This window comes from Pogonomyrmex barbatus, unplaced genomic scaffold, assembly GCF_055798465.1.
Source record: "Pogonomyrmex barbatus isolate J1 unplaced genomic scaffold, ASM5579846v1 scaffold2, whole genome shotgun sequence".
In the NCBI taxonomy this organism is placed as follows: Eukaryota; Metazoa; Arthropoda; class Insecta; order Hymenoptera; family Formicidae; genus Pogonomyrmex; species Pogonomyrmex barbatus.
This window is the reverse complement of record NW_028297116.1, coordinates 5,478,015-5,495,073: the sequence shown is the minus strand read 5'-3', so window position 1 is coordinate 5,495,073 and position 17,059 is coordinate 5,478,015. Positions and strand designations below refer to the sequence as shown.

Genomic DNA, 17,059 nt, shown 5'->3' with positions numbered 1-17,059 from the left:
GGCACGGCGAGACCGGCTGCTACCGGGTGTGCAATGCATACATACGGGCGTGTGTGTGTGTGTGTGTGTGTGTGTGTGTGTGTGTGTGTGTGTGTGTGTGTGTGTGTGTGTGTGTGTGTGTGTGTGTGTGTGTGTGTGTGTGTGTGTGTGCGTGTGCGCGCGCGCGCGCGCGCAACGTGCACATAACCGGGACGAGCGAGAAGTTTTTCCATCGCTCTGGCGAAAATTGCGTCGGGATAGTTAATGGTCGTCACGGACGGACGGGACCCATCAGCCGTGCCGGAAGAACGCACCGCGAGAACAGCAACGAGAAATAGGTGGCAGGGAAAAAGAAGGGGGAAAGAGTAGTATCAGCGCTTCGTTTACCACCACCGAGGCCACTCTGTGATCCGGAAACCCTGCATGGAGAACGTTCTCCCGCTCGCGCGAAGCGAGGCGGGTAACATTGTAACGGTATTCTCTCATCTCTCACGAAGGATTGATAAAGTTGAATTCTAGGTTAATTGGCAGGGTAGAATTTTCCCCGTTCTCGAGGCTCAATCTACGATAATATTTTCAAACACTACGTCTGGTGTCTCATGATTAATTTGGCTTCGTTGCGTAAACGTTCGCTTCGCGTTATCGTTAAAAAAGGAGAGTCAGTCGAGGGAGAGTCTCTCGTGTTAGAAAAAAGAATCACGGCTGCGATATTACTGTTCATTGATCTCGCCAACTATCGCAAAGATAATTGATCGGGGAAATGCATCTGCGATCTTTCAGTGCGAAAATATGTGAGCGCAAAACTCGAGCTGCGTTTAGCCGCGTCGATTAATGAGCCGCGTTTATTATTAAATATATATGGAGAACGGTCGGATATAAGAAACTTGAGAACTGCACGGTCGTGTACGTGTTGGCATTCGTTTCGGAGTGTCACGTGGGCTAAAAACGAAACGCGTGGGATTAAATTCAGAATGGATGCAAGCCGCGGGGAGACAAATGAAGAGGACAGAAAGGAAAGAAACGCCTTTCCGCGCGCGCGCGCGCGCAACGCAAGAGAAATAATTAAGAAGCTCGTCGCCGACTTTGCGCCCTACTTGGGTGGTAGCGGCCAGCGTCGCGAAGGGGGTAAAGGGGGGAGGGGATGAGGAGGAGAATGCTAGCTTGATTATTGTTGGACACCTACGGCGGGGTAGTGGCGAGCAGCCTCAAGAAGAATGGTTTGAAATTTAAGGAAATCCGTCTTGCGGCGGACTCTGCGGAACGGCCGCAGATACTAAACGCGCACGCGAAACAATGAATTTGCACTTTAGAATGTAAATGTTTCTCTCATGCGGATTAAGTACACTGCACGCGGGCATCTCATTAGGATGCTGCAGTAGACAGTAGAATTTCATTAAGCACGGCCAAAAAACTGTACATGCTATACGGCGGGGGGAGGGGAGGGGGGAAGGGGGATTATTCGCGATACGCACGTAACAAAAACAAAACCAGTCGTAACTTTACTTCAGTTACACACATATACAAAATGCGCGCGTTATCAGAAAATAAATATTTTAACTTTTTAAAAATTACACATCTAAAATCACATTTTACGGATGAAAACAGTAACCTGTAGCTTGAGCTAATCACTTCTTGTGTAACTTTATTCGCGGACGGTACTCGTACTCGTTTCTCCGCTTTATCTCTTTATCTCTCGGCGCGGAGCTTCAACTTTTAAACGCGAACAAATAAATACAAGTGTTCGACTATCAGATAACAAAATGTTATTAGGGCCGGAAATAATGCATCGGATGCTTACACCTGCGCCTGAAAACGGTATCTAATTCGCTCGTAATTACGCTGTCTCCTGAGAAATTAAACACGGTCGGCAGTAATAATCGGCCCACGGAGACTTCGCGGGCGTGGAGTATAACGCTTTCGCGATCATTCGGAAAATGTTTTCCCGAATGTTCTATCGTGCGTATTTGCAACGACAGGAGTGTAACGGCGTCGTGTTAAAATTGAGAAAAACCGACGCCTCAACTCGACGGTCAAACGATACGGAAAAGTTACGACCGTACGAAATTGGCACGCCGCGCGAATCGCGCCCGCGAAAAATTGGAAAAGCGGCAAACGGCGAAAAGATAGAACCGGAAACGTCTCGCCGGCTCTCCGGTCCTATTAGACCTGAAAATACTGCGAACATGTGCTGAATAAGAAATGCGAACCGAATGAAGATTTCTCTTCAGAAAAGAAAGAGAAGATGAAATTAATGAAGAAATTAAAAAGGAAACAGACGAGATGTAAATGTACTTCTCTCGTGCGATCAAAGCGAGCTGACGAGTCGACGAGAAAGTTGAATCGTGTTGCGTTTGACAAAACATTTGCATTTGCATTTTTAACTTCGTTTGCATTGTAGTAATTATTCTGATTATTTGCGTGCTATCGAGCACGCAGTTTCGCGCAATTATTTCTTGACGGTATTCCCTCGCAACGATCTCTTAGTCAATATGAAATTAAATTAAAGTTAAACGAGACGACTCATTTATTTTGATTTGCGACACTAAAGATTAACTGCCAAAAATCATCGATAAAAGAAAAATATATGTGCGACTGAAGCGCATAAATACGCGAATCGCAGTCATCAACAGGTTCTACGACAGTCAGCTAAAAGTCAATTGGCAGCACTCCAAAGACGAGTTCACCCGACACAGATGCTCGAAACGAGTATGCTGCAGAGCGAGAGAAAGTTTCTTATATATATTCTTACGTCAGGGGAAAAGGCAGAATCGGAAAAACGATCGAAAGAAGCTTATGCATCGAAGGAGTTACATTTATGACGGTTTTAGTTTTATCTGGATTCACAATTTCACTCTCCGACACTTTAACTACTTTTATTCCCGGAATGGGAAATAATGCAGAACATGATAGAGAAGAAACTGAGAAAATAGAATTTTAATGGACATATGTTGCCCTTGATAAGTATTTAATAATAAATTACTATTGATTAATACAGATTTGTGCTATAAGATATTGAGATATTTTTTTATATAAACACAAAATCCTGATAAATTTATAAGATGTATGTTCTTTTAGATTTCCCAATCAAAACACTGTTGTTAATTGTGCTTATATTAATCAAAATATAAAAAAAAAGATTATAATTTTAGATTGCCATATAATTTGAAATCGGTGGATTTTTCATTGTATCTCAATATCTCTCTCGAATCTATTATCAATATTGATAATACTGATGATCGATGAAAAAACGATCGGAATACAAAAGCGAATTAAAATAAGTTTAATATTTAACATGGTTGAAAATATGCAAACAGCTTTCTGTGAGAAAAACGACAAAAACGAAACGCGATCGAGCGAGTTATTACTTCTGGCTACATGAATATTATTTTTGCCATGGCTCCCATTGGTCGGAGTTAATGAAACTTTCACAACAATTCAGGATGATTCTGTCAAAGAAGCTCTCGCAACTTTGACGAGCGTTGTGATCAATACTGGCAATCGGATAGGCGATTCTAAGGTACATCAGCCAAGATGCGGCATCTTCAACAGGTTTCCATCCAAACCGCATTCAAAGAGATTACATCAATAGAACGTACAAATGAGCAAATAAATAATGAAGATATAATATCTTGTATTATCACGTATATATATATATATATATATATTGTACGTGTCAATTTTCGGTTCTCTATTATTAAATAATTATAATATCCATTAAATTAATTACAAAATTAATTAATTCCAAGAATTATTTGGTCTATTTATTCCTGAATTTGCGGACTATAAAAGCTCTATTATCATATTAATAAAGTGTCAATATATATTTCCGTATCATTTATCTGTAGATTATTATTTTATTAAGTTCGAATTTTCTTTATTTTTAACTTGCATATTTTCAAAATCAATCATCAAAACATGATGTTCCTTTTAAACAATATTAATTTATAGATCAACAGAAAATAAAATTTCGTTATTTACGATTTTGTCAACTGATTTTCAATTTTCCATTAAACGCTTCTATGTTAAGAAATGTTAGATTTTAATGTTAAAAGAAGACCATTTTTTTATTTTCTACTATCTGTAACCGATATAATGCACAACTCCTAAAACATCCTATGTATGTCACTTACAGGGAAAAGGTTAAGCGTGCACGTAACTCTCAAGGGTGTTTCTTGAAACGCACCGAGTCGGAGAAAGATCATCAACAGGTCGCCGTTGAATCGCGCAAAGAGCCACGGACCTTGCCTTTGCACTGACCTCGACGACGTTTTAACAAACGATCTCGCGAGATAATCCACCGATCGACCATCGCCAAAAAAAAATGCATATACCCCCGTGTAGCTAATAACGGTCGGCTTGGGAATAGCGCGCGCAGCATCGCTCATAATTCCGATTAAAAAAGCTTGTGCGAAATTAATAATTTTCTTCCAAGAAAGAATGCGGAATCTACACTATATCGCTGAGAATTCCGTCCACTAATCTCCTACAAAATTATTTTCCAGCTAAGGAATTTAATAAATTAGTACAAGTATCTAAATAGGAGTTAATATTTTGTATCAAAATTTGGTATCTTAGGCTTCCGACTGCCGCGTTTAATAAACAAGCTTATCAAGAACGAGGCAATCTCGGATATTAAGAAAAGGAATGAGATAATTGCGTGGTGTGTTATTTTAAAGTTTTGTTCCTACTCTTGAGTCCAGATTCCAATGAATCAAATTAAATTTTGTGTAAATCCAATATACCAGTGTATCGAAAAATATACTGCTGCCCCGAAAAATATTTAATTCCAATAATTGGAATTTATATTTGTGTTCTTAAAAAAAAAATAATAGATAGCAATAATATTTAGAAACATTAAAGCATTGGACATATGAATTGGATTTGTTTCAGCCACAAATGTATCATGATACGGATGAAAATTAAATTGTGCAACATGAAATCCCTCCCGATGACTAATCCATAATGCATTGTGTACACTTATCATTTTCACGCCTATGTTTTTATTTAATATTATCATTTTCACGCCTATGTTTTTATTTAATATTATCGGTACAAAATATACAGCAACAAAAACAGTCACTGCTTTGTTTTCCGTTATAATTTTAACACTCGCTATATCGACACATGAAATAAAGTAATATTTTACCATATAAGCAGAGCTTTTAATTATGTTTTGCAATTAATCTGGTTTTTAATTTTAGACATAAATTTACATTTAAAGGAATATATAGTAAAATATAGTAAAAAAAATGAAATGAAATGAAAGGAAATGAAAATTAATGAAAGATCTATAATTAGTTTATTCAACAATCAGAAAATTATATAGCACACTTTCATTTTAATAATTTTCCCATTTTTAATAATTTAATAAAAACTTTATTAAATTTTAGACCTAACGCTGAATACACATCTTGCTGAAATTCGTTTCCGTATTCGAGTAAAATATTCTAGAAGACATGCGCTACTTTTCGAACACAGATTTAAAAAAAGTGGAAGTTGACTTTTTCATCAAATATTTGATCTGACATCACCTTAGCTTCAATCTTTTAACAGCTAATATCGTGCAACGCACGGCTTTATTAAACGAACTTAAAACCGATGATTTTATTTTATTCATTCACACTTTTTTTCGTCAAAATTAGCTTCTCTCTCTCTCTCTCTCTCTCTCTCTCTCTCTCTCTCTCTCTCCAATTTAAAATCATGTTCTTTTACGTTAGAAACGTTCTTTCATGTTAGAAATGTCATGTTCTTTCAAATCATAGAGCAAGGAAGTCTACAACATTTCACGACCACTGATAAAGACTCACCCCCATTGGAAGCGCTGCGCTTCGAGCGGCTTTTGCAGAATCGACGATTTCACTTGAAAGAAAACGACGAGGATAAGGCCAACGATGAAGATGGCCTTCCCGGTCGCGACCTCAAAAGCATAGCACTGTTCGCGGGCCCTTTTTCGCGATGCACGTACACAGTTCTATACACGAGAATGCGGGCTGCCGCGCGCGATTTCGCTCGTGGGGGTGTCGCGGTGCGACTGTAGCACAATCGCTACCCTCTCACGCTCTCACGGACTCCATCCCTCCGGACCGCGTCCCTTCTCCCTCTCAACCGCGACCCTCTCTATCTACCTGACCCCCTCTCTTCTTCTCTTTCTCTCGCTCTGCCTGCTTATCTCACCCTCCCTTTGCTACCTCTCTCTCTCTCTCTCTCTCTCTCTTCTCTCACCCTCTCGGCTCCTCTCTCGCTATAATGTCCCCACCACTGGCGCGTCTAGCCACTCCTGGAGCGGCAAAGTGCCTTTTCGAAACGCACCCCTCACGGCGGTACTTTCCCGCTAACGGAATCGACGCCCCCGGCCCCGGGAGAGGGTCCGCAGAATTACCGGCTGCACTGACTGCACTGACTGCACTGACTGCTCTCTCTCTCTCACACGGGCTGCCGATCTCTCCGTCAGGTCGAAAGTTCGAAAAGCTCGCGCATGATCGGCTGATCGGCCCGCGCACCCTCTGGCTCTCGTCGAGAAATCGCGGCACGGCACGGCACGGCGCGTTCCGTCGCTCGTCCTTATGCACCGCACGCATGCGGGTTTTTGACGCGACGGAATGCGAGAGAGCTCCAGAGGTATCACGTGTTGCTGGCACGGGAACTCGCCGAATGTCGGATACGCGAATCACGGACGACATCGGGGGGGGAGGGGGGGGAGAGGAAGAAACGAAAGTGGACTGCGAACGTCCGCACCGCGAGTCGACTCCGCTCCGATAGCTTTATCTCTATTTTTATTAGACTCTTATTTTCGACGCTGTGTGTTTTATACAGCCCCGCGATTAAAGCTTTACGGGTATTACAACGGCTTTCGTAATTTTAAACATTCTGAGGGGCTGTTATGCATGCGTAATTCGGAACTTTTTTCATTTCATTTTCCAGCTTCTCCAATAATACATTATTTTTTTCTTTTTCTAAACATTTATAAAGAATATTAATTACAACATTTCGACGATAAACATAATGTAATCGAAAGAAACATGTATAATACTTTAACATAATTAAACGTTTTATCGAACATTCTGTCAAAAAAAAATAGAGATATCTGTGAAAAGAGAACGGAGAGCTTGCAACATTTTTCTAAGAAAGCATCCATTTGTCTCGGACTCTTACGACTCGGTTTATACACGGCATACAAGCTCGGTGCATTTGATAACATTATTCAGTCGTACCCCGCGGAAGAAACGCGAAGTTTCGCGAAAATTATTATTATTTCGAGAGGAATGCCACCACTAACAACTGTACGAGTGCGCGCACGCACACGAAATATCTTATTACGGCAGGTGTTCGAGGCCGCGTTCGTAACTTTCCCCTTCAAATTCCATTAACTTTGCGCGAAAATTCCGGAAACGTTTCAGGAAAATTCTTGCAACGAAATAATTGCCGTTCTCGCGATATCGCGGCGGAATCTCGGCCACGTGCCGGAAGCGTGCTCCGAAAGAGAAAGAAAGGAATGAAAAGAGAAGAAGAAGAAGAGAGAGAGAGAGAGAGAGAGAGAGAGAGAAAAGATGTATATTATTTTTCGTTATGTCCGCTATTCGGCCATAATGCGTGGCACACGCTGCATGGACTTCATACACGTCCCAATATACAAAAGTGCTTTCTAAACTATATAGCGTATTCAACAACAAATTTATAGCACATATTATTGTAATTTAAATTAGATTAGAAGGATGCTTAAACGATCATGTGTGTACAGCGACACATATAAAATAGAATAAAATAAAATAAAATAAAAAATAATAAGTTAATAGAATATTTGTCTCAATTACTATTCAATTGTTAAAACGGAATATGTATTTTGAAATACACATTTTTTTATTGTAAATTTAAAATTTGTAGATTGCATAATTATTGCATACATTATTAATGGATCGGTATAATTTTAAGCTGAGTGCTACATTTAAAAATGAGGATAAACGAAAGAAAATCACCAAAACCGTGCTTAATTCCGGAACGGAACGGGACGCGCGCGGACACGCCGGCTTTTCTCATCCGAGCGATTTTGACCGGCGCATTCACCGGGCAGATAAATCATGCGCCTCTTCGCGGAGAAGAGCGGGCTTCGTGGCCCGTGATGGATGAACGGTCGCGGATAAATGCAGACCTATGTCATCGCGGGACGACGATAGGAGGAAGTTCGGCATTCGTCGACGGGAAACACGATGAAACAGAAATGCAGGCAGCGCCGGGAGTTGCCCGCCGTTCTCCTCGAGAAACTTTAAGAGGAGACCGAGAGGAGGAAGGAAGAAAGCTCGTTAAAAGTTTAACTTATCCCCCTGCCCTTCCCCCTCCCTCCCCCCTCCCCACTCCCTCTCGTACGGCCGATCCGGCCTGAGACGTCGAGTACCGCTGTGACAAGGTATCGCGTTACCGGATAAACAAATGTTCTTAAATCTTAAATTTCCCGTTATATTTATTTCTCGTTAAATTTATGAGGGATCTCGTGTATACGAGATGTGCCTCGTGTTGTAAAAATAATTTTGTTGTGCTCTCCGTTTAAAAGCTCATATCTATGTACGTGTATATATATATATATATATATATATATATATATACGTGTATATATATATATATACACATATATATATATGTTTTACATATGCTTGGCAAAGGAATAGAAAAGATTACAAAAAAAAATAACAAAAATAAAGGTGTCCCTTTCAAGTTCGTCAGTAAAACACTGTTCATAATATTAATACAACTCTTTCGATCTTATACGCTACAAGCGCACTATAAAATGAAAACTCTTTTATAGCGAGCCAGAAGATAATATTAAGAGAGAATTTATCTGTTTTTTTTTTCTCTCGAGGAAAAAAGAAACATCATTTTCCCTCTGCTATTCATTTTGCTAAAACTTTAATTTTATCTTCACACCGATTGCCGCGCATCGAGCCTCAGTGCGACAAGTTTCCGCGTTATGCGGCAAACAAATATTTGTCTTAAATTCTCGGTTACGTTTATCCCCCATGCATTATCGGGGGTTCGTGTACGGGGTGTGCCTAATGCACCGCGTCTATCGCGGATAGAGCAGCTCGTTGCGCAGAATTATATTTGCGCCATAACGCGTGTGCGTTTAAAGTTTTGCAGGTAAACGGGATCGATCGGCGAACTTCCGACGATAACTATTGTAGACCGAGAATTTAATTAAATCGATTATTGCGAAAACGCCGCGCGTTTAATAAGAGAGAGAGAGAGAGAGAGAGAGAGAGAGAGAGAGAGAGAGAAAATGCGGGATTCTATAAAAGCAATATTTAATTTGTGCCTAACAAATATACGATGTTTGCGATGTTTGCTTAAATGAGAATGGGATTTAAAACCTGATAATATTAATTTCCTGATATTATCGCATCTAATATGATCATTCGTTAATATAAATCTGTACGACGCGGCTATTTTCAAAACAAACATATCTAATTTATCACCCTTAATTCCATCCAGTTGCTTTTTCGGATCATAAAAGCAACTTTCACATAAATTTAGATGTCACACGTGCGCACGTCCTTTGCCATGCTTACACAATCAATATCTAAGTTTATCAAATAGTCAGCAAATATATCCGTTCGAAGAGGAAGAAACTTTGTCATCCGCTCCCGTTTCGCAAACATCTTACGCTTTCCTTTATTTTTTAATCTCACTCAGGATTCACTTCTTCCGTGAGCGTGAGCGTTGCGTGGACACGTTTCGGTATTTTTATATTAATATTTTATTACTACGTCCCACTGTCTCGATGTGTATATTCCCTGTTTTATCGCTGGGAAAGCGCGACGAAAGATAGACTGCATTTTCCCTAGAGGAATATACATATGAAAGATTTATCACGGAGGAGCAAACGTCTCGCGATAGCTTAACAAACATCGTGGAACATACCTCGACTGTTTTTACTGGAAGTTAATGCTCCGTCTTAATGGAAAGCTTTTGCAGCTTCATTTAAAAATATTTCTAGGATAAGATCTTAATCTCCGAATTTAAGCAGTATATTATAATTTCGGTATGTTTCGTTTATTTAACTCGAGTGGAAAAGTAGAATAAATTAAGGTAATTACGTGTCAAATGTAAGGAAGGCACTTTTCGCAAAGTTAATTTTCTAAATTACGCAGATTAATTTTAATTTAATGAAATGATTTTTATTCATTGGATCTTTACCTTTCTTTGTTTCGCTGTAAAAAAAAAATAAATTCAGATAAAATTGCGTAACATTGCGTTTATTACACATTTATGACAAATATTTATCGTTTCACATTGTTTTCTTGCGATTCGATAATCGTATAAACAAAAAACGATTCGAGTTCATAGCACGATCGGCGTCTCGTAAAAAACGTGCACTTCATAAACGCCAGCGATACGATTTTCTCTAATCGAAAAAGTACGGGAGGAAATAAAGGAAGAGTCTCCCCTTCTATCCCACGGTCCTTTGTTTCAACGAGATTTTCGGGGGGTAAAAGCGCACTTCCGTCTCTTTCTCTTTCTGCCGCTTCTCCCTCTTCCCGTGATGTCACACCGACATTCTTTTCCAGAGAACGCGCGTTCGATATTAGGAAATACCTCCTGCCAATTTCCCATGTTATATAAGGTGAGCGTGTCCCCCTACGAAGACCGAAGGCCTCCCTGACACACTCTCTCCCTCTTCGCGAATCGATTTTACTTCGAGAATTTTTATACACTCAGATGAGAGGAAGATGGAGGTGATTCCGCACAAAAAAGGAAGTTGTTTTCCGCGCGCTGACTTTTTTTCATCATCCCCCTTATTTTTGGATCGACCAACAAAGGTTGGTAACAAAGGTAAAGATCCAAATCTGACAAATATGGCGACGATGTAAATTTTTTAATTTGCATAATTTTCGTAGAATAAAAATTCAAGTAGGATTAAAATAACCGGATCGATTCTTTGTTTCAGCGCGACCGCGATGCGACTACTCTCATGATGTATCTGGCTTATGCAAATAATAGCCGAATTATGCGTCTTGCTGAAAACGCGAGCGTTAGGTCGTAGAAATAGTTCGCAAATTCGAGTTCGAGGGGCCGCGAACGATCGTGCAGAATAATATATATTACGAACGCGCGGCAATGGAAGAACGGAGCAACGGAGATTATTACAGTCATATTCACGTGGTGCACAAACGAAATAAGTCACTGCTGAACTAGTTGAGAAATGTTTCGTACTGAGGTATCCATCAATTATTTTCACGTTAATCGCGTTTTTAAAAATAAGCCGTTTTTAAAAATAACCTCCTTTATCTCGTTATATATTTCCTCGTTACATCTCCTTTTATTTTAATATGTTAATAATGATTATTCATTATTAATGATTCATTATTATACATAGCAATATTATACATAGTATCTCAAAAATATCTCATTAAAAATTGAAAAATTTATTTTCCAAAATTTAATTGGATGCCATATTTTTTCGCGATTTATGAAATTTCGGCTTTAACCATCTTCGCAACTATGTCTCTTAGGTCAAGACTCTATTAAAGCTTAGATTATATAGCCGCTCTGTATATATGTCACAAAGTATAATACATTTTGAATAAAAGTTAAATAATTCATCGCTTAACAAAGTAACGCTTAACATTTGTTTTTTACAGGATGTCAAACACCTCCCGTATAATATTTTATGGTGTATTCAAAAGAATGTAATTATAATCGAAGTCTCTAACACAACAATTTCTAAGCATCAACAATTTTCAAATTATAAACAAAAATGATAATGTTCGTGTTTAAGCTCATAATTACAATAATTTTACTCGCGTATCAATTATCACTTATTATTATCTATTGTATTAATTATATTTATTCATTTATTATTATCTATTATGTTTATTATTATCTATTATGTAATATCATTTTAAGTGATATTTCTGATTGGTTAACAAATTTTCTCTTTTAATTTCTTAAATAAGAAAATTAGAATTAAATTGACAATTAAGAATACAGTTAATTATTAATCTTTATTAATTAAATCAGTCAAAGTTTGTTATATCTGTAAAATATTTTCTCTTATTTTTTTATACTTTTGAATTTTTCTTGTAAATTTCAGTGATTGATTTGTAAGTATTCAGTCGTATAATGAGAACGAAATGGTAGAAAAATATGCCAATGAATTATGCAACATAATGTAATAAATTTTACTTTATAATGTATATGCATCTTCTCGTATGCGCTGAATACTTATACATATTCCAAGATTAAATATTGACATTTATCTATTGTAGCTCATCCATTTTAAGACACATTAAATCTGTGATAATTTATAACTTTATGATTTCCTTTTTAAATTGTTAATTTCATATGTATATGTACATATTTAATACAATTTTCATACATAGATTTCAATACCTCGATATAAAATCAAACTTTAATACTCACCAAAAACGATATGCAGTGAATTCTATTACCGATGTATAAACAAATTAATTGCGTTACTAATTAAACGCATCGTATCACTGAATTCAAAGTCAATCCATTCCGTAGTCGCGATCATCCGTTAATTGTCAAAAAAAAAATCTAACAATGACGAACATCAGCCTAATACTTTACGACGCGATAAGAATTAATAAAATTAATTTAATAACCTTTAAATTTAAGTTTAACATAATAAAACAAAGTGTTAAACACATCCCTCGTGTATATTGCAACGAAACAATTTTATCGATCCATCCCGAAGTATAGTACGTAATCCTCGTGAAATCGTGCGAACGTGGCGACTAGCCGGCATCTCATTTACATCTCATCTAATCGTCAAGTAATCGCGACGGCTAATAGCGATCGGCAGTTTACGTTACGTATGCCCGCGTTTTCCCGTGGCACTCGCCCCCGAGCACGTTTCACGGGATAATAATATCGCGACATACGGAGCAGCTCGTGCCGCCGCCTGCTTACTCGAGCATGGGGCGCGAATGATAACGCGGCGACCTTGCGTAAACACACACGGCGCATGCCGTACGCACAAACACCCCCCCCCCACACACACACACTCACCCCCCCCCCCCACACACACACACACACACACACACACACACACACACACCACACTCACACTCACACTCACACTCACACACACACACACACACACACACACACACACACACACACACACACACACACACACACACACACACACACACACACACACACACACACACACACACGTCATCGTATCGACAAACACGGGACAGGAGAGAAAAGTTCCTCTCTCTCGCCGCTTATCGGAATTCCGCGAATCGTTCCGTACCGATCAATCCGCGAAGCCGCGAAATATTTAACACGTAATAAAATAAATACGTACGTCGGACATTCCATTCATTGGATTCCGAACTTAACTATCGACGCGCGAGTGAAACGATCGATACGTATTTATGCATTTACGATCGATTCGAGATTGCTCGAATCATTCCGATGATTCATGCAGCGATTTCCGCATTCTCGGGCGGAAAATAACGGACGAATTTTGCACTCACGCGCCAACGGGAAATTTCAATTGCAAGATGAATCTGGATTCGAGTGTCGTTTACAAAATTATTGTTGAAAACGTTGTTTGTAACATTGTATCAAAATGAAATATTAAAGTAAAATTTATTTAAATTTTGGAATAAAGTAATTTTTAGAAACACGCGTATTTAATTTCTTTCTTTCCCTCTCTCTTTTCTCTCTTTTCTCTCTTAAACTTCAAAATATATTTAATAATCAAGACTATTTTATTTAAATTATTATTTAAAAAAACCTGCCTTCTTTTCTTGAAAAAGAAATTATAAACTTATTTTTAAATTTCATTATTATTATTATTATTTTTATTTTTATCAGCTTATTTATGTATACTAGATACTAGATGCGCGTTATACATACGCGCGCGCTATTTATTTTTTGACATTATATATTTTTTTAAATAAATAGAAAATCATATAATTTTAAATAAGTTGAAAAATATAAATATAGAAAATAAAATAAAATGATAAAAATCGATGACAGATAATAGATCGATGCGCACATATAGGTACATACGTACTCTACGAGCTTATTTCGCGAATCTTATGCGATATTATTAATCACTTTTTTCTATTATGCAAAAGATTATACATTGCACTCTCTGTATATCCGCGTTAAAATTTTTGTCGCTGATCAATTCCATAAATATTAAAGTACTTTCGTCTTATACATTCAAGGACATTCTTATATATAACGCATACGTATTTGTATCTCTGAATTGTATAATTGGCATGAGAGTGTCATATCTTTTTTTTTTCTCCGTTAACTACAATGCCAATCCCGATACAGTCGAACGTCCACAGAGAAGGTTACGAGAAGGATTTCAAGATACGTTTTGGAATCAGTGTAGCCAATGTAGCCGTAGGATACGTGGCTCGGTATAAAATAAAGGACCACCTCGGGCGATGCTTCGTCTATCGGCCGGCAATATCAGCGGGAATTGAAATAGTGATATTTCTTTGAGAGGTGAGAACGGAAGGCGAATAAGAGAGGCGACGTTCGTGATGAGGACGACGCGGGGAAGTAATAAAAGACGACGAATGGGGTTTGCGGTACATGGCCGACGACGATGACGACGACGACGACGACGACGACGACGACGATGCCGCGGGAAAAATGGAGGCATGTTAGGTCGTCCTTTCGTCGTCGCTCTACAATCAGATTTCTTAGCGCGCCGCTCCATCAGAAGCACCGATACTCGAACCCCTTTGTCGCGATGGGGTAAAGGCGGGCGCTATTGGGCGACAATGACGACGTGAAGACAAAGGAAACGAGCGGCTTTCCGCGATGAGAAACGGACATGGTCGAGATCGAACGAAGGGATATTCTGGTGGCGCGACTATTTTCGGTCAAGGAACATGATCGTTTGAAGACACGAAATGATTTTAATAAAATATAACTGAATCAAGTCAGTGATTACGAATACTTAAAAAAAATGTAATACTTAAAAAAAATGACCATCTAAAGTCGTGTTACTCGTATATATTGAAGTTTATTGTTGCCTCTTTTCTGCGATTCCAATTTCATGGGCGGATATTGTAGGGATAACATATTTGATACACAATTTATATATCTATCATATATGTTATATATAAAACTATCATCGTGGATAAGAAGATTACAAGTTGTATAAATATATTTTATTCTATTTTTTTTTAATTGATTAATATTGAAATGTATATATGAATAATTTTCTTCATGTCATACAACTGCTTGTAATAAAAAGTGCATATTCATACATATATAATTCGACATAAATTAATAAAATTTATCTAAATTTTATATTTAGTATATAATACTAGAAATAAATAGCTGCGTGCGCAGCGTCTGTGTGATGTCTAGTGTAAATATATAAATTTTTCAAATATTAATAATTAAATTACAAGACACTGGAGTCTGCACAGTAAAATTAGAACATCATTACGACGCAATTAATTATTACATATCATGTTTAATAGTGTCTCTGATTACATTATAAAATATTATATATTGTAATTTAATATAAAATATAATATAAATAATATAAAATACTCTATTAATTTGTAAATTTTTATTATCTTAATTTGTTATTTTTCTTTTATTCTTTAAATTTTTTTGCAATTATGCTCTCTCTCTCTCTCTCTCTCTCTCCTCTCTCTCTCTCTCTCTCTCTATCTATCTTTTTAAAAATATTTCGTAATTATATTATAAAAATTAAATTATATATTTATTTAATCTTTATTTCTTTATTACCGCCTTAAAATATTTCTCTTTAATGATTTAGCGAGAAAAACGGTTTGGGGAAAACATCAGGATGATATTGCGGTATAGAAACAGCGGGGTCGAAGCAAAGTGGCCAATTAACGCGTAATACCTGTTCGAAAATCTTTACGGCCTTCTGTAAACTACGGCCGGTATCCTAGCAACAAGATGAAAACGGTCGAAATCAAGGAGAGATGCTTCGGCAATCGGGCAATTTCTCGAAATATGAAACGGAGCAACGGTGCTTGCCGCTATCTATTCCGCACATTTGCAATTACATTAAGCTCTGCATATTCATCGCACGTGAATTTGAATTCAAGAATATACATACTTTTGTCTCTTCCTCCCTCGTCCTCTCCCTTTCTACCCTTCAAGTAAGCCTCTAACAGTGTAAAACGGTCCGCTGGAGGATCTAATATTAAAAAGAAGAACGCACAGAATATAACAGAAAAACCAAACACATTTCTAATAAAACACGATTAATATATGTAGAATAATTTCTTCCAATAAGAAATGAATTAATAATTGAGCAATAAACAGGGCATTAATTTTTAAATTATTAAATCCCACTTTTAAAACTTTTTTCAAGAATATTTAAAATATCCCTAAGTTTTTTATCAATCTTCTTCTCTCAACTTATACTTCTTATCATTAACAAATTTAATCAGTGTCCTATTAATTCTGAGGATGGTTTTATTTCGAAATCATTACGTCGTACTTGCCATCAGTCTTAAATGTACTGACGCTATTTATCGAGCAATGAATAAGCTCCTTTGTAAAATGCGCGCTTATCGAGGCCGCACAATAGTGCGCGCAAGAAGGAGAGACAGAGAGAGAGAGAGAAGGAGGAAGGAAGAGAGGGAGGAAGAAGAGAGAGAGAGAGAGAGAGAGAGAGAGAGAGAGAGAGAGAGAGAGAACTCTGTAAACCAGGCCGCCCAGGGGTATCGAGAGACCGGGGAAGTTTAATATTACCATCAGAACATCGTCTACAAGTCCTGCGGGGCAAGTTGCGGTCTGATGCTCGACATAGGAACTCTTGTCATAGGATTCAACTTCTGCGGGTTGCTCCAACACGGCACGGATGCACGCGCGCGCTCTTGAGAGAGAGAGACGAAAAAAGAGAAGAGAAAGGAACAGAGTAAAATAGTGTGTGTATGCGAAAACGCGAACGATATTCGCCGGCCGAGGTAACATACTCCCAGAAAAGGATAGAGAAAGAGAACGAGAAAGCGAGAGAGAGAGAGAGAGAGAGAGAGAGAGAGAGAGAGAGAGAGAGAGAGAGAGGGAGGGAGGGAGGGAGGGAGGGAGGGAG

The 17,059-nt window shown here is 38.1% G+C and overlaps 1 protein-coding gene across 2 annotated transcripts in view; it reads right to left on the bottom strand.

Annotated features, from left to right (window-relative positions):
* The window catches only part of DIP-lambda (Dpr-interacting protein lambda), a 174,668-nt gene that overhangs the window by 143,368 nt on the left and 14,241 nt on the right, over positions 1–17,059 (bottom strand). The window contains exon 1 of one of the 2 annotated variants that reach the window (XM_089076707.1): positions 5,787–6,372. The exons of the other annotated variant lie outside the window; for it this stretch is intronic. The gene's annotated coding sequence lies outside the window, so the exon portion shown is untranslated. Of the gene's footprint in view, positions 1–5,786; positions 6,373–17,059 lie in introns of those variants that run through there. 2 annotated transcript variants of the gene reach the window in all.